This window comes from Pristis pectinata, chromosome 1 (genome assembly GCF_009764475.1).
Source record: "Pristis pectinata isolate sPriPec2 chromosome 1, sPriPec2.1.pri, whole genome shotgun sequence".
NCBI lineage: Eukaryota > Metazoa > Chordata > Chondrichthyes > Rhinopristiformes > Pristidae > Pristis > Pristis pectinata.
Window position 1 is genome coordinate 26,992,683 of NC_067405.1, and position 23,792 is coordinate 27,016,474.

The following is a 23,792-nucleotide window of genomic DNA, read 5'->3' on the forward strand; positions in this document are numbered from 1 at the left end:
CCTCAGGGAATTCTGATTGGTATAAATATAAAATTCTTGAAAAGATTTATTAATTTGTTCATGGTCCACTGTATAGTTACCAGCTGTTTTACGACGTTTAGTTGAAGCAGCTTTCAGTTGATTAGCAAGCAATCTACCAGATTTGTCACCAGGTATATAAAACTGACTTCTGGTTTTAAGTAATTGATTTTCAATTGGAGATGTTAATCGTAAACTATGTTGTAATTGAAGTTCTGTTCTTTTTAAAGAGCTCCAAATTAGGAGCATCAGAATTTTTTTTTTAAAAATCGATTTCTTTAATCTTATCAGCCAATATATGTATTTCATTATTAGTTAGTTTTTCCAATCCAGCAGAATATGAAATAATTTGACCATGGATATATGCTTTAAAAGTATCCCATATTATCCTACTGGAGATTTCTTCAGTAAAATTAGTTAAAAAGAAAAATGACATCTGTTCTTTAATAAATTGGACAAAGTCTAAATCTTGCAATAGAGAAGGATTAAATCGCCATTCTCTGACACCAGAGGGTACATCTGCTAATTTAATTGATAATTTCAACAGCGCATGATCAGAGATGGCAATTGCATCATATTTACAGTCAATAATAAATGGAGCTAATCTAGCATCGGTAAAAAAATAATCAATCGAGTAATTATGATAAACATGAGAAAAAGTGAAAATTCTTTATCATATGGGTGTAGAAATCTCCAAACATCTAAAATTCCAGAATCGACTAAAAAGGAATTAATAAAGACAGCAGATTTGTTTGGAAGTGCAGGATTCGACACAGATCTATCCTTTGGAGGGTTTAAACAGCAGTTGAAATCTCCACCCATAATCAAAGTATATTCATTTAAATTAGGAAAAGATGCAATTCAGGATGATCAACATTAGTGCATAAGACATTAACCATAACTTTTTTTTATTATGAAGCCAGTAATTAATAAAAATCTACCATTCGGGTCTGAAATCATCTCATGATGAACAAATGAAACTGAGTCTATAAAAAAAATAGAGACTCCTTTCACCTTTGTTTGTGAATTAGAATGGAACTGTTGACCCCTCCAAAATCTAAAAACGCGTTGATTATCCTCTCCCCTAATACGAGTCTCCTGCACAAAAATAATCTGAGCATTCAGTCTATGAGAAACTTTAAAGACCCTATTGCGCTTAATTGGATTAAACTGTTCGTATTCCAGGAAACAAAATTAATCATTTTATCCATTTTAATAGACTAAAAACATATGGTATGTAAAGGGTTAACCTTACTGTACAGGAGGCTCATTAACAGGAAGAGGAAAAAGAGTTCAGAGGAGCCGGACATGATGAGAATTCAGACATTTGCAGTTCATCAGTCCAGAGGAAAAAAGCTAACCTAAAAACAGCTCCACCCCCTACCCACAAAAGCCCAAAAACTGGCCAATAGGCAGCCAGAAAGCTATCTACTAGTTTGAATACCCCCAACACTATTGGTGGCAAGTTTCCAAAATTGAAAAGAATGTAAACCACCATTTGCAGCCAAACTATCGAAAAACCCAAAACAAATTTACTGAACTAAGCAAACTTGTTAAAAAAATTTAAACAAAAGCAAAGGATATTAACAGTCAACATTTAAAAAAAGTTTTATGATTATTTCAAAAAAAAAATGACCACGTTGTCAAGTTCTTGATTATTATTAAAACAGATCATTAAAAAGGTATTGAACTAGAAGCAATAATAGAAAAAGGAAAAGAATCATTAAGTATGATAGGTGTCCATGTTCCAGAACCAAGCAGGAGAACGATAATAAAAGAGAAAAAAGTATCTCCAAATTTAGGAAGAGTCAAATCTGAAAGTTAATTATTACTTAATAGACCAAGTATTAAATCAAGGAAGAACACGTTTCTTAACCCTCTAAAATTGAAGGCTAGTCCATGAGAAAATCTTCAGCATCCTTGACAGAATTAAACCATTTACGAGATTTATCGGGTAATGTAATTCTCAGCCGGGCTAGAAATAATAATGCTGGATGGTAATTGCTTTGATAAAGACGCAACATAACTGGTTTGTAACTCAGTCTCTTTCATGACTTCTGGGATATAATCTTCAACCAAATGAAGATTCCACTGTTTATATTGAATCATTCCACGACAATGAGCAATTCGAATCAAATGTTCTTTCACACTCATGTAATGAAACCTCAATATTACTGGCCGTGGTTTTTGCGCTGGCGGAGGCTTTGTTCTTGTTGCTCGATGAGCACGATCAAGAATAGGCTGAGCAGAAAACACTTCAGAGCCAAAACATTGACCAGAAGTTTAGAAAAGAATTCAATGGGGTTGCCAGTTTCAGCATTTTCTGGAAATCCAATGATTCTTACATTAGTTCTCTGCGACTCTCCAAGTCAATAATCCTCTGTTTCTGCTGTTCCAGCTTTTGTATGGTCATAATTAAATCTTTTTCAAGTGAGTTCAGTCTGGAATCTCTTTCTACCAGCTTAATCCAGCTCAGCAATTAATTGCTGCTGTTTAGCATTTTCCTGAATGAGTGTATGTCTGTCCGTCTTCAAATGTCCTTTAAAAGTGTTTCCAAATCAGCAAATCTTCAATCAAGCTTTTTATCCAGTTTAGAAATAGCTTCCAAAGTAGGAAGAGGGTCTCCATTATTCTTGCCATTATCTCCAGCTTTAGATCTGGTATTCATTTCGACAGTTAAAAATCAAAATTAATCTTGTAACAGTATTATAAAAGTCTTATTAAAAGGTAGTACATGAAAGTTAGATGGAGCAGAGCCAATATATGTCTTACTCCATGAAGGGCCACCAATAGACTGCCGAAATGCACAGTTATTCTTCATCTTGGCCTTTATCCCTCAACCGACACCAAAAAAATAATCATAATATTGCTGTTTGGGGGAAGTCTGCTGTGCACAAATTGGCTAAGTTGTTTACATTGCAAAGGTAATTGCACTTTAAAGATACTTTGATAGCTGTAAGACACATTCAATTACAAAGGATCTTTCCCAATTGTGGAAAGTTTCTCTTCCCAAGACCTGGATCAGGCACAATAAATTGAATCATGTTCATCTGTGCTGGAATACATGATGATTTCCTAAATTTATGAGGCAGAGTAATTTATCATTTACATCTGATCCAATAACTAAACAATACAAAACTAAACATGCAAAACTTTGATTATAAGGTGCTAATGATCATAATAGTTGCATTACCAAATGCAAGACTGAATATAGGGTGGGAAAGCTGCCATAAATCTAAAGCTTCACTTCTTGCAGGTCAATTTGAGAGGTAAATGTATACTAATAAGAGTCCTTAAAAGGTTCTTAGACAAAGCATTTTTCTCTTTATGAATTGTCTAATCTCAATGAATTAGGCAATGAATTAGGCAATGAATTGTCTAATCTTAAATTCTTGCTTTTTACATTTTAAATCTCCATACAATTAATTGAAACAATGGATTTTCTTTAAAATTAAACTGATTTTAAACTGGAAATAACATCAATAAATTTTAAGCTTGCAAATTATCACATCTGGATATTATCACAATGGTATTAAAAAGATCAGGTTATCGTCACCTAGCGGAATGTGCACTTTTCATTTGAGTTTAACAAACATTTATGTTCTTGAATGGCTGCAAAGCATTTTAAAACAGAGCAGCATTGAAAAATTTGTACAAAATACAAGTTATGATTTTTGAAATATTTGCCAAGAATTACATTTTGGTATCAAAAAAACAAATAAAGAAAAATCAAACTAAACTATAACAACCCAATCTGACAACCTTCATTCTCTTCTCCCATTTTCCCTAGACTTTCGTTTACTTGTCCATTCTATTACTATATAGTGAGAAACCTCAGCCTCACTAATATTTGAAAACCAATTCAATGAAATTCTGGAATTGTACCTGTGAAGGAGAATATTTATATTCAGTGAAAACAAAGGTTTTCATGGTTCACAAATAAATCCACCCTATTTGCAAATTCCAAAAGAGAAAATCAAATCCATTACAATCCTAATTATAAAGGCAGTTCAATCTATGGCACATGGATCCAAATTCCATCTTCAAATTAAGCCCTCAGGAATTTAAGGCGCAACAAGACTGAGTGAGAGTTAACGACCTCTCAGGGCTTGATTGGCTAACTGGGTAGCAGACAAACGTGCAATAGAGCTAATATTCAAAAATGCCCAGAAACATTTTGTGCATTTGCACATTACTAGTTTCAATAATTGCTCAAAGTATTATAGCACTGAATTTAAGAACTCATTAAAATTAAAACAAACTTACACAGTTAAACAAACATGCACAAAAGAATTTAAATAAAAGTTTTCCATTTATTTGGAAAAATTCTTCCAGAACTGATTGAATGTGATGATGCAAAATTGGGGGAAAAAGCATTCAAGGCAACTACAGCCATGTTAGCATGAATTGGACAAGAAACACAACTGCAACTTGGGTACAAAACAATAGCTTTGAGTATATTTTTTTAAAATCCCAATTGTGTTTTAAACACCCATTTTGATTTCCGTTTACATAATAAACAAATCAGGAAACATTGGTGCATTTTACAGTGTAATGAAAGTTTGGCCTGACCGCCACAGCCAATCCACAACTCACTGTAGAAACCATCAAACATTAGTATTGACAGGCCATCTAGTACCAACCGTCAAGAACTGAATGAGTAGTCTCGTATGCATTTTCTGCATGCTGTTAAAAATGTTTCAAGTTGTACTGCACAAATGCCAGTATTATTTGCATTTCTTTGGATGAGATACTTGCCTGTGAATGTCAACAATTATTATCATTGCTTAGCGTATTGTTTTGGAGCAAAGCTTGAAGTTTTCAGTCTTCAAACTGCTGTGAAAAGTCTACTAAAATACTTGTACTAATTGAAAGTAGTGATTTCCCCCATAACCCAAACTAAAAACTAGGCTATTGTTTCATGGATAACTGCAGTCACACTCCTCTTCTGGCAGTTCCTTAGGTCTGCGAATGACTTGCTCCCACTCTGCCTTCTGTCATCTCAGTCTGCAGAACAAATATGACATCTATACACTTGACTACACATGGGGCAGGTGGGGCCTGATGGGATGGGTGGTTGGATTGTTTGGGCAGTGGTACTCTCCTCCCATTGATACCAAGCTTCTGTCTGCTTGAGATGCATGGATTTGCATACAATCATGAAGTAAATGCAAGGAGACAAATTTGTGCAAGCAGCAAAATTTGAGATGGGTGTTTCGCAGACTATTCCGATTGAAGTCCCATGGATGGATAATTACAGTTACATTAGTATCTTATCCTAGCAATCTCTTCAAAAACTTTCAGCTGGGAGAAAAAAAATTATGCAAAACAGGAAAGCCCTGCCAGAAGTCAACATTTTATGTAGTGAACCAAAACCAATTATTAGGTACCTACTGACTTGGCACCTAACCTTATGCCCTCCTAGTAAGAGGTACAAGGTCAGATATCACTATCAGTTTGCTCATTTGAACTTGAAGCAAAACAATGCTAATTAAAGATTCCCCACAAGCTTCACCTTTTAAAACTCAATTCAAATAGCTGAGATAATGTTGGATGAGAATTATGCCTTAAAACATAGGGCATTTCATACTCAAAGGATTAAATATTCAACATGGTCCAATTTTGATTTTAAAGTGCTGTACACTGTAAAGCTTAATCTAACCCAAATTTTCCTTCCAGCCAATAAAACTCAAAAGTATTCATGATGACCATTTTGTTTTCTCACACAGAATAAGAAATATTCAAATCACCATTATAATGAAATGCTACAAAATATTTTTGTTTTTTTAAAATGAGTGTGCAAAGCACAATCTGATTAGTCAAACAAAAGAGCTCCACTATGGTACTCATTTCAATTTATTGTTAACATTGTTGACACAAAACATCAAATTAATAATACACCTTTCATAAATAAATGCAAAATCTTTGATTTTTTTTGATCACTACACAATAATCACTGGCACAGATGAAAAACATCAGTGGTAACATCTACATCATACCTTCATTACAGTAAAAACTTCAAGGTCTCCAGTTGTGCATGATTAAAAAAGTCACTGAGTGCCAAAGAAACACAAGGGAAGATTCATACAAGATAACTCTAAGGGACATCTTAAAAAGCAGCACAGAGCCATTCAATTTAGAAACTATACAATGTTGGATTGCCACAACTCAGTTTCAAAACAATAAGTAGGAATGCAGAAGTAATGGCCAAAACAAAAAGCAGAAAAGTGACCAATAATCCAAACATTTGGTGATAAAACACAAATATAAATAGAATGCAGCCATTTGACCCCTTTCAGCCATTCAATACTATGTTTGATGTTCTACCTCAGCACCACTGTCTGCACTAACCCCATATCCCTTGATTCCCTTAATATCTAGGGCTCTGTCAACCTCTCATGCACTTCCAGAGACTTCTTGGGTGGAATATTCCAAAGATTCACTTTTCTCTACGTGAAGAAATTTCTTATCTCTATCCTAAATAGTTTACACTTTATTCAGAGATTATGACCCCTTCCCTCACAAGGCATCCCATCAATTCCACATGCAAGAATTCTGCGCATTGCAATGAGATCATCTCTCATTCTTGCTCTAGCAAGTGCAAGCCCAGTTTACTTAACGTCTCATACAACAAACCCATCTTCTCAGAGATCAATCTGGTGAATCTTACTGCACTCCCTTTATTGCAAGGATGTCCTTCCTTGGGCAAGGAGACTAAACCCATACACAATTTTCCAGATGTGGTCTCACCAGGGTTCCATGTAATTGGAGCAAAACATCTCTACTTTTGTAGTTAAATATGTTTGCAATAAATGTCAATGCACCTAATTTCCCTTTCTAATTGTTCAATATACATGCACATTAACTTTCAGTGGTCTATATCCAAGGACACAAATCCTTCTGAACACTATCACAACATCAAAAGACAATCCAGGGAAATTAAGTGTATGGTCTGTCACTGTGGAAGTTTTAGGTGTAAAGGAGGAAAAAGAGAAAAATTTGTAGAGTTGGAATGGAACAACAGATCAATAAAAAGCATTTATAAACAAAATAGAATGATGGAAAAATGAAAAGATACCATGCACAACAACAGAACAACTTGTAACGTGCTTAAAAAGTTTAATTTTAATGTAGAGACCAAAATCTTACAAGTAATAAAAAAAAGCACAAAATTTGGGAATACGAGACCATGGGGAGCTGAGAAAATAAGTAAAAAGCAGGAAAAAACTGCTAAAGCGCAGCAGTGTTCAGAGGACCCAAACGCTCATTTCCATCACATTCTTTCCCTTGCATTCTCAACATTATGAAACACCAATGCATTCCACCACAATACCAATGACTTCTGAAGAGAGAAAGTTAAAGATGTGAAGTTACTAAAAATCACTATCAAAGCCAAAGCACTGCAGTCCTCAGGAGAAAAATAGCCTGCTGCTGATCAAGTTTAGCTTTACCGCAATAGGCCATGGCCAAAAGTCATAGTGAACAAGTATATGCCATGATACTGGAGCCCAAGATCATATCTGTATATAGGATACATTCTGCACTTTCAAAACATTTAGAGGGAAAGAGAATTAAATGCAATATCCTAGCCTGAAGGAAGCAAAATAAATTTTCATCCAGCAAGAACACTTGGGGTTAAAATAGAAAAATGCTAGAAACAAACAGCAAGTCAGGAAGCATCTGTGTAAAGAGAAATAGAATTAGCATTTCAGGTCAAAGACACCTTGTCAAAACCGGGAAAGGGAAAATATTTTTCCCCAGCTCTGGTCAACAGATGTCCAATGTCAACTATTTCTTTTTCCACAGATTCTGCCTTATCTTGAGCATTTTCTCCTTTTATTACAAATTTCCAGCATTAGCTGATTTTTGGATTATCAGGAATATTTACTTGCACTCATTACTAAAATGAGTGCAAGTAACTAGACAGGTGTTGCAACCCCCCCATTTACACAATTACATAGCAAGAGAAGGACGCTGCTAGGACTCTAGAGCTTGAGTTATAGGGAGAGGTTGGGCAGGCTAGGACTTTATTCCTTAGAATACAGGAGATTGGGGGTGATCTTAGAGGTGTATAATATCATGAGAGGTATAGATAGGGTGAACAGTCTTTTCCTCAGGGAAGGGAAACTAAAAACCACAGGGCATAGGTTTAAGGTGCGAGGCGAAAGATTTAAGAGGGACCCAAGGGGCAACTTCTTCACACTGAGAATGCAATTAGCTGCCAGAGGAAGTGGTTGAGGCAGGTACAATAACATTTAAAAGAGACATATAGGAGGGGTTTAGAGGGACATGGGCCAAATACAGGCAAATGGGGCCAGCTTGGTGGGCATCATGGATGAGTTGGGCCAAAGGGCCAATTCCGTGCTGTAATACCCTATGACTCTAAGGACTCTGGTGGTTGTGACAGTGGAAGGCCAAATCAATGTCACAGAGGGAACTTGTCCCATTGGAAAACAGAAAAATGAAAGAGGTACAATTATATTTGAAATTGTGACAAATCAGACAAACGATTTTAAACACAGGACCGAAAGGGTGGAAGATGAGGCCGAGGAATTACCATAGTTGTAAGAGCCAATAGGGAACAAAATGTGGAAAAAAAAACTGCTCTCAATCTCAAGATGTCCCAAAGCATTTCTGAACTGGATTTTTTTTTTGATTACTATTATAAAGTAAAGATATACAAATATAGGAAATAACTGGTGTAGGCCCTCAAGCCTATTCTAACATTCAACAAGACTGTGGCTGACCTATGACCTCACTCCATTTATTTGCTTTTTCCTCATTAACAACTTTAACATTTTAAACCTCCAATTTAAAATTAACATTTGACCATGCATCAACTGCTGTTTCCATGAGAGTTCCAAACTTCTACCAACTTTTGAATGTAGGCAGTGTTTTCTAACTGCACATATGAAAAGGCCTGGCTCTACTTTTTGTAGGCCTAAAGAGTGCTGTCCAATCTCCAAGCATTGGAAATAATTTTCCACTCATTATTCTCAGCTCCTTTGGTCTGATCAAATCACTTTTTAGTCTTCCAAATTCTAACCTAGTTACCTCCTCCCAAAAACTTGAGACTAAGCAACATTGTAGCAAATCTACATTGCAAACCCTCCAGGGCCTAAACATCTATGCTGAAAAGTAGCCAGAACTTTATACTGTACTCCAGGTGTAGTTTAACCATAAAACTTAATAACTATAGTCCTTGGTATTCTAGCCTTTAGCTACAAGGATCAGCATTCCATTGATTATTGAATTAATTTTGGTACCTCTCCACAATAATGAATGCACATGGGCTCTCAAGTCTTCTTGAACCTTCACTGTTCCAGCTTTTCATCACCATTTAGAAAGTAATTTGCCATATCCAACTTAGAACCAGCTCACATTTTCCTGATAGGTCCCCCTAACCCACACCCCCTTCCCTGCCAAAATTCATTCATTGGACAAGTCCAACTATTCATTAAAATGCTTGTAAAAACAGAAGGTTGTTAAATATCAGCCACAAATTACTGTATGAGATTAGTAGCACACAGGCCAGTGGTTAAGGCCACCAGACTGCTTTCTTAAAAAAAACATGAACCAGATTTTGTTTCTAAAACAGCAATCATAGTCACCATTACCGTTGATAGCTTTTTATTCCAGAACTAATTTAAACGATTTTAATTTAAATTCCCTAGCTGTCATGGTGGATCTGAACCCAGACTCCAGATTGCTACTTCAGTAATTTATTTGGAATTTTATGCATCTATCTAGATTTTTAACAATATTATTCAAGTAGTAAACTTGCTATGTTGCTCCCTCTCCTGCTATCTGGCATTAAAATGACTAAATATCCCACAGATCCCCGTCCGAATGAAAGGTCATTGAGTCTCTTTCTCTCATATTGCTGCCTGACCTGAGTATATTCAGCATTTTCAGTATTTTATTTAAGGTATCTGTGGGGGGCAGCGGGGGGGTGCTGCACATCACATCCTACATCTGCTCGATAATCACAACTTTACTGCCATTATCTCAGCAAATATCTTAACTCAGTCAATAATTTGCTTTTGACCCTCAGAAGTTTTAATCTTAGTTCATCTAAGCATTACTGTAGTAAATTTGTGGAAGTTCACACCAATAATATCCATAACCAATCCCATATCTATTACTCAAAAAAAAATTCAAATAAGTTCTTCAAACTCTACCTACCTCCGTAGAAATCCACACTAGCTTTTCCTGATCTGCTGTAAATTTCCAAGGTGTCCAGTCATGTTATCCTTACTTATTGCTTCTAGTATTTTGTTTACAACAGCCATTCAATTAACTGGTCTAGAGAATTTCCTGGAAGATAGAATGGTTTTAAGATTTAGTAGAACATTTTAGGCAGGATATTATGCATAAATTCAAATACTCAAACATCTTTCTTGGCAATATCTTTCAAAACTGTATCTAGACTTTCAGCATTTTATTGCCAAGAATCATTTCTACTTAACAATCAAACATTTGCCTGTTTTAATTATTTGCATCATGAATGATACATCAGTTAATATTTAATAATACATCTTCATTTTAGTGCAATCATAAGTGATCATGAACAAACATTATGACAACAAGGGTCAAAATTTCATACAATGAACATCAATCTCTTATAGCTTTCCATTTAGAATACATAAACTTCAGTTCTCCTTTTCTTTAATTATCTGGCAAATTAGCAATACTAGTTACCATTTAATCTTGAACTTGTGCTTTGACACAGGAGTAATTGTGCAACTAACAAAGATGTATTTAAGGAAAAACTAAATAATTATGCAGGGAAAGGAACAGAAGTTTATAAAGATAAGCTCAAATGAAGGGGAGGAAAGATACTCAACTGGTGCATAAACAGTATCAACCAGTTGAATTAAATGGTCTGTTTCAATGCAGTTTATTCCACATAATGCCAAAAGTAAATTTCTTGCATTACATCCTAACAAAACATCCATTATGGAGACACAAGACACTGCAGATGCTTAAATCTAGAGCAACAATCTGCTGGAGGAACTTGGCAGTTTGAGCCGCGTCTATGGAATACATCATTATCGTTTCAGGTCGAAACCCTGCATCAGGACAGAGTCGAGAGGGAAGACAGCCAGTAGAAAGAAGAGGGGATGGTGGTGAGATGGGAGCCAATAGTTGACTGGTGGATTGTGGATGGGTGAAAGATGACGGGCTGATGAAGCCATGTATGGGAGGGGTAGAGGTGGAGTTGGAAGTGGATGACAGAGTGGATACAGGCCCTTCAGCCCAACCAGTCAATGCCGACCACGATGCCAACCCAGCTAGTCCAATTTCCTATGTTCAGCCCACATCGATAGGTGAAGGCAGGCAAAAAAAAGGGCAGATGGTCATGTGGTGGGGGGGTGGGGGATGAAGGTGGAGATACCACAGAGGATGATAAGCAGGAAAACAAGGGCTACTGTTGCTGGAATCTGATGTGAGGAAGGCAAGAATAGGAACCATTTGGGGAGAGGCAGGCAGATGGAACCAAAGGGTTACCCGAAATAGGAAAATTTAATGTTCATTGAGTTGCAGACTACCCAAGCAGAATACAAGGTACCATCCCTCTAGCTTACAGTGGGCCGCACCCTCACAGTGGAGAAGGCTGAGATGGACAGGTCAGTGTGGGAATGGGATGGAGAGTTGAAATAGCATGCAACCTGGAGCTAGAGACGGCCACGTTGTCCTGAAGATACAAACAGTATCCTGAAAACAAGAATATTTTTTTTTAAAGACACTTACAATATCCCTTCCCCAAAATACAATCCTTTGGCACACCATCCCAAGGAGGTAAATTTTTAAAAAGGCCAACACAGGAAAAAAGCTATTTTGCACTTTATGTCTGCATTCTCCATTAAAGGTCTGAGATTTCATGTCCTTCTCAATAATCCAGTTCACACAAACCAAAAGTAAACAGTGCTGCACGCAAATTGTTTGCCACATTTCCTACATTTCATCTATTCTTCAGCTGTTCCACAGGATCAAGGATGACTTGCTTCCACTCTGGTTTTGTGGGTTAAGAGGTGACTGATGAAGTCAATGTGGGAACTGAAAACTCATCTACAGAAAGGGCTGGTGGTGCTCGAAAGGGAAGGCAAGTAATTGGTGAGGTGGGAGCTGATGCACTCCTTTTGCTGCTTATGCAAAGCTTTTGTGTGCTCCGAATTCAAGGTTCTCAATGCCACCAACAATGCTCCTTCATTCTGAGCGGTCATAGGCAAAGGACTCCCAAACATCTGTAGGGATAATGCAGTTTCCCTCCCCAAGGATATTTAAGCACATTGTTCTTTCCCCAGCTGGTAATATATTCAAGTGACAAGAGCCTGGAATCGAGTATCTGCTTTGAAGAGTTTGATGTCAGGCATGCAAACAATGTGTTCACCCAATGGAACCAAGTGCGATTATGTCCTCAACACTGGGGTTGTTGGCCTAGGGGAGGGCACCAACATTACTTTGCCTAATCATCCAGCCCACTGGAATGATTTTGCAGAAGCAGGGTTGTTGGCATCTTTCAAGTGTATTGAGGTGCCTGCTATAGATTGTCCATGTCTCAGAAGCATGTTGAATGGCAGCAATCACTGCTATCCCACAGACACATTTGTGCCAGGCCCAAGTTCTTGATCTACAAACATCATTTTCTTTAAAGCAGTAATGCTGGCACATTGAAGACAACTGAGAGTTTTAACACTGATGTCTGCCTTTGCCAAGAAGTGGCTCCTAAGATATAGGAAATGGTTCACGTTTTTCAGGGTCTCAATATGAACCTTTATTGTCAGAGTGTGGCAGAGGAAATATGCCTTGCATATTTTGAGTGCAATGTCCATCCTTTTGTGCATTTCAGTGAAACAGTGAAAGATGTCTTGGAGCTCAGTCTTCCATCAGGTGTGAATCCAAGTTTCAACTGTTTACTGCAGCTTAACCTCCAAGGTTTGGGTGACTTTAGTTCTGATGCAACACTAATGAGAAAAATTGGAAAAAACCTCAGGGCAACAATACAGCTTTGTTTGACACAGGTCTCCACCAAGGTTGGGGCCCCCTGTTTTAGATCCACTGGCTAGGATCATGGATTGTATGCCATCGTCAAGCAAAAATGAAAGGGTAGCAAATTTCTGTGGGCAGCCAAATTTGAGAAGGGTGTTCAACAATGGTTTCTGATTGAAGGAGATACAAGTCAAACATATATACACACAGTGAGGCTCCTTACATTTTTCTTGGAGCAGTCATGTGGTGAAGATCATATCCACTGTGCATCTAGATGCCTGGAATCAACTCTGCAATTTGGGGAGCAGCTATGACCACTCAAAGAATTGCCCATGGAAGACCCTCAGGGTGACATTCCCCATAGCAGACAGAGTCCTCTCTGCAGTTATCACAGTTGGACTGGTTACCCTTCTTGAAGATGGTAACAACTATAGCATCTAATAATATATTCTTCTCTTCCAAGTCTCTTTTTTAATGAGATTGTGGATTCATAACTGAAGGTCTTCACCAAATTTTGGCATCAACATTTCTCCCGATGTCTTTAAGTTGGGATATGGCCTTTTCCAATTCCTTGACAGCAAGGAGTGAGGACAGAACTCAACTAAATTGGTTGTTGTGGAATGAAGTCAAGGGTGCTCACATCAATAATAGGATCACTGTTGAGGAATTCTACAAAGTGTTCTTTTCAGATGTTGACCCTCTCTGATAAGTTCATGCTGTCCGTGGGTCTGAGCAGATTGTGGCCTTGGATGTTTGGGCTGCAGGTGGCCATGTCAGCACTGAAGCCTATGATCCTTCTCCACTCTTTCCATCCACCATCTATTCTTTAGGTTGCAAGGTTGCAGGTTTTCTGTTGGGTCTGCCTTCAGATGACTACAGAGCTTTTTTCCTCCCCCCCCCCGAGGGATTCCAACCCAGGAATGCCTTCTGTTCTTGAATAATTAGCTCCTCGATCTCCTGGTCATTCTCATCAAACCAGTCCTGGTTCTTCCTGGTAGACAAGTCAAGTGTTTATTCACAGTTGCCAATGATGGATTTCAGGGCAACCCATAAACTCTGGTTCCTGTAGGGCAGCGTTGAGAGTTTACCTGTGAAGCACTGTCTAAGAACAGCTATATTTGTGGACTTCTGAGCACTTCCACATTGATCTTCTTGAACAATGCTTCTGTTAGTCCCAATTCTTTTTTTTAAGGCCATGCTGATGAAATCCACATTGCCATAAATGACTACATAAACACATCCACTAGCTGTGGAATGCTTTGAGGCACAGAAATGTTGCAAAACCTCTCTTGTTACTGATGATAGAAACACATTTACTGAGTGCAAGCTCATCCTGGCTAATATTTTAACATAAATGAAAAAAAGTATCAGTACACTAATATTGCAATACTCCATTCATGAAAAAAATATTTAAATTACACATGCAAATTAATTTTGTCAATCAATAGATTCTGGAAGTTCAAAGGGAGCCATCATTCACAGCAAATATTGTACTCAAAACCTATATAAATGCCTATCTAATTCTTTTAAAAGACAATACAAACCATCCTTCAGACTTTAAATGAATCAGATAGGACTATATGCATTATTAACTTTCTTGGTTCCAAGTTTCTGGCCAGATTTAGTTAGGAAATCAGCACTGTTGCTATCTTTTAACATGTTATAATGCACTGTGGTACCATTTCACAGGTTTCCATGAATGAGAGGGATGGGGTGTATGCAAATTGGAAGTCCACAATATCATGATTGATATCAACAACAGTTACACTTGACTAACCTCCAATGAATTGGCATCAAGACACAAACTTGTTTTAAAAAATTAATACAAGGCAAATATAACAATACAAAGAGGTTGAGTACACACAATAACTCAAAATATCGACTGAGACCAAAATTAAGGCCTATTCCAACAGATTAGAGTGGAAGAATCATCTAAGATGGAGTGTGTCAATTGGTCACAATGTATGAGGTTCTAGAGAACAGAGAACAACATTTCTCTTAACGTGATGGCCACCTTTGTGTGTGGATGCATCAAGCTGTGCATAGAACCAAAGTAGTCAAACACCAAGTGTCACTATGCACTGAGGTTCTACCTGTCCCTGGTGTTGCAAAGGATGGGCATGGCCTTTTTAACCACGTGATATTCTATTCAGTTGAACTTTGCATACTATTCATCCTTCATAGAAAAGTTTCAAGAGATGCAAAAGCCTACCTTTGACCACAAGTCAGTGGTCTCCAAACTCTGCAGGAGAACAACACAATGAATTCCAAGGGATTGTTTCCAAAGTAGATGTCAAAACAAATGGCAGAATGCCTCATCGCCAGAATTCCCCAATAAGCACCAATACCTCACTTGGCTGGCAGTGAGAGGCCCCTGTGTCAGATCCTTCTTGAACTGGCAGGGTCTCCCTCGCTCTCCCAATGCAGTGCCCTCGAGACAGCTGTGAACAGGAGACAATTGTCCACCTCTTTGTAGAATGTGCATTTGCAAAGAAGGTCTGGAATAGGATGCTAGGACATTGACAAGGTTTATCGCAAGCAGCTGTATAACAGAGGATTCTGATCTACAGGCTGTCCCGAGACATTTACCAAAACAAACGTACTGCTGGATGATGATGAAAAATGAACTTTAGTCTGCCAAAAACATTTGGTCTCCCAATGCAACAAGGTGTATGCTAGTGAATACTATGACCTGGCACATTCCAGGCTGCAGGAAAACATACTATATTCTACTAAATCTTAAAACCATTCTATCTTCCAGGAAATAGAACATTAAGACATAATGACACTACAAATGTGTAGACATGACAACACTACGAGGGTAAAGAAAGCCATGTACTGTTTTGTATTTCTTTATTTTTTTTAATGAATACATTTTATTTTTGAAATAATATAGTGGAGGAATAATCATCTGGCAAACTAACTACAAAGAGCTACACACAAACTAATTGATCACTCTCCTTCTTCCAAGTTGTGTTCAATATCTCAAATCCCAATACCAAACTGGGAACAAGACCCCTCCAAGCACTACCAAAATCAAGGGAGATGCTGGATATAGATATTGCTTCAAATGTCAATGAAGATCAGAAATATCATTCATCAAAATATTTAAGCATGAAAGTTCTGGTAAATAAAAACAACTACCAGACATATTCAGCAGGTTAGGGAGCTGCATCATGAGAACATTCCTCCCCACCATCAGTAGTATCTACACGAGGCACTGCCTCAAGGCGGCAACATCTATCAAAGAACCCCACCAACCGGGCCATGACATCTTCTCACAGGTACCATCAGGCAGGAGGTATAGAAGCTTGAAGTCTCACACCACTAGGTTCAAGAACAGCTACTTCCCTTGAACCACTTGGTTCTTGAACCAACCTGCAAATCTTACTCAGAATAGCAACACTATGACCACTTTGCATGACAATGGACTTCATTTTTTGTTTTTTTTGTCCTAATCTTGTTCTATCTTGTAAAAATTCTGTACAATTTATGTTTAATGTATATGTTTTTTTCTTGTGAATGCTGCTCAGCTGGTACTACGTGCCTGATGCTGCTGCAAGTTTTTCCATTGCACCTGTGTGTATCATAATAAACTTGACTTTGACTATGGACAGAAAATCAGTTAAAATTTTAGGTTGCTGATCTCTCATTAGAACTGGGGAAAAGTGAAGACAAGCATATTTTAAGTTGCAGGGAAGGTGTGGGGGTGAAGGGGAGGGAGGAATGGGGAGAACAAAGCGAATTTCTCAGAGAGAAAGAATCCACATGACAAATGCCACTGGATGGTGAAGGTTAACCATTGCTGGTCTGTGTAGATAAGGGATAAATGGAGTCAGATGAGGACAAAAAAAAAGGGGAAAAGAAATGCTGGAAATGATAGATTTCAGACTTCCAGTATCTACTCTGAAATAAAAGAATCCTGAAGACATTCAGTTGGTTTCTGTCGAGAGAAAGAGAGAAAATAAAAGTTACAGGCTAATGACCAAAGAGGAAAGCTAGTTATCTGAAATTGATGAATTTAATATTAGAGTCCCAAGGACTGCAATGTGCCTAGACAGAATATAAAGTTTTGTTCCAAATTTATGCAGGGCTTCAATGGAACAGTATTGAAGATCAAAAAAGAGAGGTCAGAATGTGAATGAAATGGCAACTGGAGGTTCAAAGTCACCCTTGCAGACTCAAATTGTTCTGCAAAGCAGTCACCCAACCACCATTTGACCTCCTACAAAGCCCAATTCAAGCTCAAGAAATAGTGCCCCATCTTCTGTTTAAGCATGTTGCAGCCCCAGGACTCAATATTGATTACAACATTGTCAGTGGCCAGTCTTTCCTGTTTGTGTCAGAACTGGCCAGATCTAACACAACGACATCAAGCTGTAAAATTTATTCAGTTGTTTCTCCACCAACCACCCACGCCCCCCAATTCTATCTGACTTCCTGAGTATTAAGCATTGTCTTTTATTTCAGATTTCCAGTAACTGCTGTGTACTGCATCTCTCAGTTCCAGCATTTTATTTTCCTCTCCTCATCTCCCAATATTTATATCTCCTACAGACAGATCAATAATTATTAACAGGTCTTCACCATCTCTTAGACAGCTCCAACTATATGCGTGGCAAATTAGTAAGTTTGTTTATTGCCACATGTACCGAGGTACAGTGAAAAGCTGTTTTGCATGCCATCCATACAAATTTTTCATCACATCAGTACACTGAGGTAGTACAACAGAAAAGCAGTAACAGAATGCAGAATGAAGTACTGTATTACAATCACAGAGAAAGTGCAGTGCAGGCAGACAATAAGGTGCAAGGCCACGACAAGGCAGACTGTGAGGTCAAGAATCCATCTTATCATACAAGGGGACCAATGGCCTTATAACAGCGGGATAGAAGCTGTCCTTGAGCCTGATGGTACATGCTTTCAGGTTTTTGTATCTTCTGCCTGACAGAATGGGGGGAGAAGAAAGTATGTCTAGGGTGGGTAAGGTCTTTGTTTACGTTGGCTGCACTACCAAGGCCAGCAAGGAGCATAGACAGAGTCCATGGAGAGGAGGTTGGTTTTCATGATGTGCTGAGCTATATCCACAACTCTCTGCAGTTTCTTGCGGTCTTGGGCAAAACAAGCAGTGACGTGTTCAGACAGAATGCTTTCTACGGTGCATCTATAAAAAAATTGGTGAAGGTCAATGGGGACATGCTGAACTTCTTTAGCCTCCTGAGGAAGTAGAGGTGCCAATGAGCTTTCTTAGCCATGGCGTCTATGTGGTTAGACCAGGGCAGGCTACTGGTGATGTTCACTCCTAAGAATTTGGAGCTCTCAACCCTCTCGACCTCAGCACCATTGATGTAAACAGGACGGTGTGCCCCGCCCCCCTTCCTGTAATTGTTTTGCTGACATTGAGGGAAAGAATGTTATCATGACACCATGCCACTAGGCTTCCTCCTTCCTGTACTCCAACTCATCATTATTTGAGATTCAACCCACTACGATGGTATCATCTGCAAACTTGTAGACAGAGTTAGAGCACAAGCTGGCCACGCAGTCATGTGTGTATAGGGAGTAAAGTAGGGGGCTGAGGATGCAGCCTCATGGAGAACCAGTGTTGAGTATAATCGGGGCATCCAGATTATCTTGGTCTTTATTCTCTCAACCCCCATACCTCCTCTGCAACTTGAAACATTTGGCTTCACTTTCGTACCTAAGCTATGAAAGGTCATCAACTTGAAACATTAACCGTTTCTCACAGATGCTAACCAACCTGCTAAGTATCTCCATAATGCTTTTATTTCAGATCGCAATGATTTATTTTTGTTTTATGTACATGGGCATCAGTTGCCAGAACAAAGTAAAAATGCCAGCTTCAAAAATGACAGGGGTACAGCAGAATTAATCAGAATTAAACCTTGGGCTTTAATTGCATCATTATTTCACCAGTTTGGTGAAATGTGCCATAAAAGTTAAAGCTAAAACAGAAATTCCTGCAGGCCCTTTGAGAAAGAAAATTCAGAAATATCAGAGTTGAATACCTTTAATGGTAAAGGTTATAATTGATGGGAACAAAATGCTCACCAGATCAAGCAACTGTGGAGAAAAAGTAGTAACAATTCAGGTTGATGACTTGATGAACGTTCTGATGAAATACCATGGACCTGAAACATTAACTCGGTTTCTCTCTTCACAGATTGTGATCTGCTGAATATTTCCAGAATTTTCTGCTTATACTTCAGATGTCCAGTATCTGTAATACTTTGCTTTGAATGCAGAGGTGAAACATAATTAACCAATGATCCATTGCTTTCTCAAAGCATAGACTCTAAATAGAAGAATCACTGGTTAATTCCATCATTAACAAGTTACTATGATAATTATTTTTTCAAATCCTAAGTACCAATTGAATGAATGCAGCTACTTTATCTACCAATTGCTGATGCAGTTAAACTACTACCTTTACACTCCTGCATACCTTTGATTCAACTCCCCCTACACAAACAACATGATTTACGGCATACAATATCCATTCCAAATGGATCAAATCAAGCAGCTATTAAATCATACAGAAGTTTTTGTTGATTTACAATATATTTTTTCCTTTAACAAAGAAAACAATACAAGTAGTATGGTTTGGTTTTCCTCATCTTTCTGCATCTCACATCTTCCTCCATTTCCTTCAATGATAATAGGCAGGCTTGAACCGAAGCCTATCATCAACTCCTGTGCAACCTAGAAGCCCTGTGGTGATTCCAGGGTCCTCATCTCTTCACTGGTAGACATAGGAAAGGAAAGAGGAAGCTATTCTAAAACATTATACAGAGAGAACAATGCAGCAGGGTTTATGTTACCTATATATATGTAGATATAGATGTATATAAAAAAGCTGACCTGGGAGTCATGAAGTTCACTGAACATAATAGAACCAAAAGCAACCTCCCTAGCAACTTCAAAACATTTTCAAATTCTATCACATCACTAGATACCAATTTCTAATACTATTTAATGAATAACTAAGTCCGAATTACAAGACCAAAATGAATTCAAACAATTGGGTGAGGTGAGACTAGATCTGGAGGTCATCAGTTTAGGGTGAAAGGTGAAATATTTAAGGGGAATCTGAGGGGGAACTACTTCACTCAGAGGGTGGTGTGAGTGTGAATGAGGTGCCAGCAGAAGTGGTGGATGCGGGTTCAATTGTAACATTCAAGAGAAGTTTGGATAGGTACATGAATGAGAGAGGTACGGAGGGCTATGGTCTGGGTGCTGGTAGATGGGACTAGGCAGAAAATCAGGCTGGCATGGACTAGATGGGCCAAAGGGCCTGTTTCTGCGCTGTAGTGCTTGTGTGACTAATTTAGACAGTTTGTGAAGTTTATGGAACAGTTTGCATACATGCATTTATAAAGGCCCCAAAACTAGAGGTAGATTAACTACAACAAAAGTTTTGGAGGGAAAGGCATGCGATCCCAGCAACAGATCTAAAAATCATATTTGCAATATGTATTTCTTCTGATATTAAGTTTCTGAGTATAGGCCTTTGTACAATACAAGACTTTCCTCCACATTTTTGTGATATTTATTAACGACTTGAATGAGGGGGTGGAAGGCTGGGTTAGCAAGTTTGCAGATAACAGAAAGATTGGTGGTGTGGATAGTGTGGAGGGTTGTCAAAGCTTACAGAGGGATATTGATAGGATGTAGAGCTGGGCTGACAAGTGGCAGATGGAGTTCAATCCAGAGAAGTGTGAGGTAGTACACTTTGGAAGGATAAACTCCAAGGCAGAGTACAAAGTAAATGGCAGGATTCTGGGCAGTGTAGAGGAGCAGAGGGATCTGGGGGTTCATATCCACAGATCACTGAAAGTCACCTCACAGGTAGATAGGGTAGTTAAGAAAGCTTATGGGATGTTAGCTTTCATAAGTCGTGGGATCGAGTTTAAGAGCCGCAAAGTGATGATGCAGCTTTACAAAACTCTGGTTAGACCACACGTGAGAGTACTGTGTCCAGTTCTGGTCGCCTCATTATAGGAGGGATGTGGAGGCGTTAGAAAGGGTCCAGAGGAGATTTACCAGGATGCTGCCTGCATTAGAGAGTATGGATTGAGGAGAGACTAAAGGAGCTAGGACTGTTCTCATTGGAGAGGAGGAGGATGAGGGGAGACATGATAGAAGAATACAAGATATTGAGAGGAATTGATAGAGTGGACAGCCAGTGCCTCTTTCCCAGGGCACCAATGCTCAAAACAAGAGGGCATGAAGGTAATGGGTGAGAAGTTCAAGGGAGATGTCAGAGGGAGGTTTTTCCACCCAGAGAGTGGTTGGTGCATGGAATGCGCTGCCTGGGGTGGTGGTGGAGGCCGATACATTGGACAAGTTCAAGAGATTGTTAGATAAGCATATGGAGGAGTTTATGATAGGGGGATATGTGGGAGGAAGGGGTTAGATAGTCTTAGGTGTGGTTTGAAGGGCAGCACAATATGGTGGGCCGAAGGGCCTGTATTGTTCTATGGTTTGTTCTATTTTAAAAGTCAACTTAAAGATTTAAATAGAAAAGCAAACCACTTCTGTCTCAAAACACTCCAAACCAATTTTCCCCCCAATGGAGTCAATTTTTAAAAAAAAATTTATTCACAGGCAAAACTGGCAATTGTTATTATCCCCCCCCCCCCCCAAAAAAACAATTGTCCCTGGGCCATTTTTCAGAAGATTTAAGAGACTGCCACAACAATAACATGCTGGACCTACATATAGGCCAACCAGACACGAATGGCAAATTTCCTAAATTTCCTTCCCTGAAGGAACTTAGTGAATGATGGGTTTGTACAACAATCTGGTAATTATAATCATTACTGATTTCAGATTTAATTACATTTAAAATTCCCCAAATACTAAGTGGGATTGAAACTTCTCTCCATATTAATAGTCTTGGCCTCAGGATAGAAGTCCAATAACATAACCACTATTGTAACAACTTTTTTTCTATTTATACACATGGCCTGTTCTTATAATCCATCTTTAGCTGCTCAGATTTGAAACAATCTAGTGGTTTATCAGACCAGACCAATTCAGAACAAACATCAGCAGTCCCATGGATTATTTAAAATTTAATCACACTGGCATTACATGAAAGAAAACTGGGTTTTTTTCCTACAGACAACAGATTATCCAAGGTTCATCAGATTCTTTCCCATTATGCAACTTCATGTGAAAAAAGATTTGCCCAGAAAGTGCATTTGGTGGCCCAGTTCTTTAACTCTTGTTCATTTATCAGAATATCAAGTAATAAATTAGCACAATACTACACAGATTAATACAGTGTTTTCATGACAAAGGCTCACATCTACTAGTTATTAGTGTATGCTGTATGACATGCAAAGGAGATACCAAGAACAAAAACAAGACTCTTCAACCACCCTTGCCTACTCTCCCCACATCAGCTTTACCTGCCGCAAAGGACCACCTTCCAAGATTCAAAAGATCCAATCAGCCAACAGCACTTTTGTTTCCACTATTCAATTGGTGATATAAATTAAAAGCCATCCCCACAAGCTAGCTGCCAGGTTACATTGGTAAAGCAGCATTACAGTTTGGTCATCTAAATTCCCATGAGATATGTTTATAAAGAACAGATTATGCAATAACATAAAGGAAGGCTGGATAAGGCTTTAATTTGCCATGTCATATCTCACTGTCACTACAAACCCCTACGTGGGTCAGAAACAACAAGAGTTTAAATATTTTCAACTAGATGCAACTTTCCGAAAGATTTTAAGTGTCTGCAGGGAAAGAAGTAATTAGGTAGCTCAGCCAATATTTATATTTCGTTTGCTCCATTATACAACTCAGCTGGGCCAAAGGGTGAGGACGGAGGGGGGAGGGGGAGGGGGAGTGGGGGTGGTGGTGGAAGAAAGGGACAAATCTCTTTGTTCGTCGCTAACCAATCGCCTCAGGAAGCCCTAACTGAGAAGGTTCATATGCGACCGAGGAGAGATAATACGCGGCGCGCTAAAGCTGCCACAAATGACTAGCACAAGCTCCGGCACATCCTCATCACAGGATCCACACATTAAATTTTCCGTCAGTCAAATAACAGTTAATATTCTCGAATGCTTTGCAACCTTTTTCCCAATCCGGCAGTAATGTTCGCCCTCCTAGTGAGCGAGGATTATTTTAGGATAACAGAAGCGTGTCGCCGATTCCGGGTGAGCCCAGGAGGGGCCGGAGCCCGGTGTCCATCATTACCTGCCGCTTTGTGAAGTTTCCCCCACTCCCATTTATTCGGGGACCGCCGGGTGGCGAGCGCTTTCTTCGGCCCAAATACAACACTCAAGTATCATTTTCTCTGCCAAAAAACAACCAATAGCAAACAAAAATAAAAAGGGAAAAGCCTGGCAGGTTACTTACAGTCCCCAGGCCGGAGCCACACGGGCGCCGAAGGGCTCCTAACGTCCGCGGCCGCCACACAAGTTCAGGCTTTCAACTGTTTGGGGCGATCGGCCGCCCTTCGGCTACCTTCGTCACATCTCGGTAATTTCCGGCCCTTTCCGGAAGCCGCGGCCTCTCTGTTTATGAGCGAGCTGTCAATCAAATAGACCGGCTGCCTGGAAGCAAATTTAGTCGTTACAGGAAATACGTTCATGTGATTTTTCATTGCAGGGATGCATCGTTTTTTTTATGTGTATATTTTTGCAGCCTCAGGATCCCTTTTTATAATCAAAATGTTTATCAATATTGTAACTAAGGATTGCAGAACAAGACAAAATTATGGATACCCAGTTGTTACCCTT

At 38.8% G+C, this 23,792-nt stretch overlaps 1 protein-coding gene across 3 annotated transcripts in view; it reads right to left on the minus strand.

Annotated features, from left to right (window-relative positions):
- Window positions 1–23,539, minus strand: part of spopla (speckle type BTB/POZ protein like a) — a 128,231-nt gene extending 104,692 nt beyond the window's left edge. For 2 of the 3 annotated variants that reach the window (XM_052011764.1, XM_052011746.1), the window contains exons 1-2: window positions 23,410–23,539; window positions 10,204–10,335 (exon numbers count right to left, since the gene is read on the minus strand). The gene's annotated coding sequence lies outside the window, so the exon portion shown is untranslated. The remainder of the gene's footprint in view (window positions 1–10,203; window positions 10,336–23,409) is intronic. The other variant, XM_052011755.1, reaches the window with a different exon arrangement.
- Window positions 23,540–23,792: the final 253 nt, after the last annotated feature.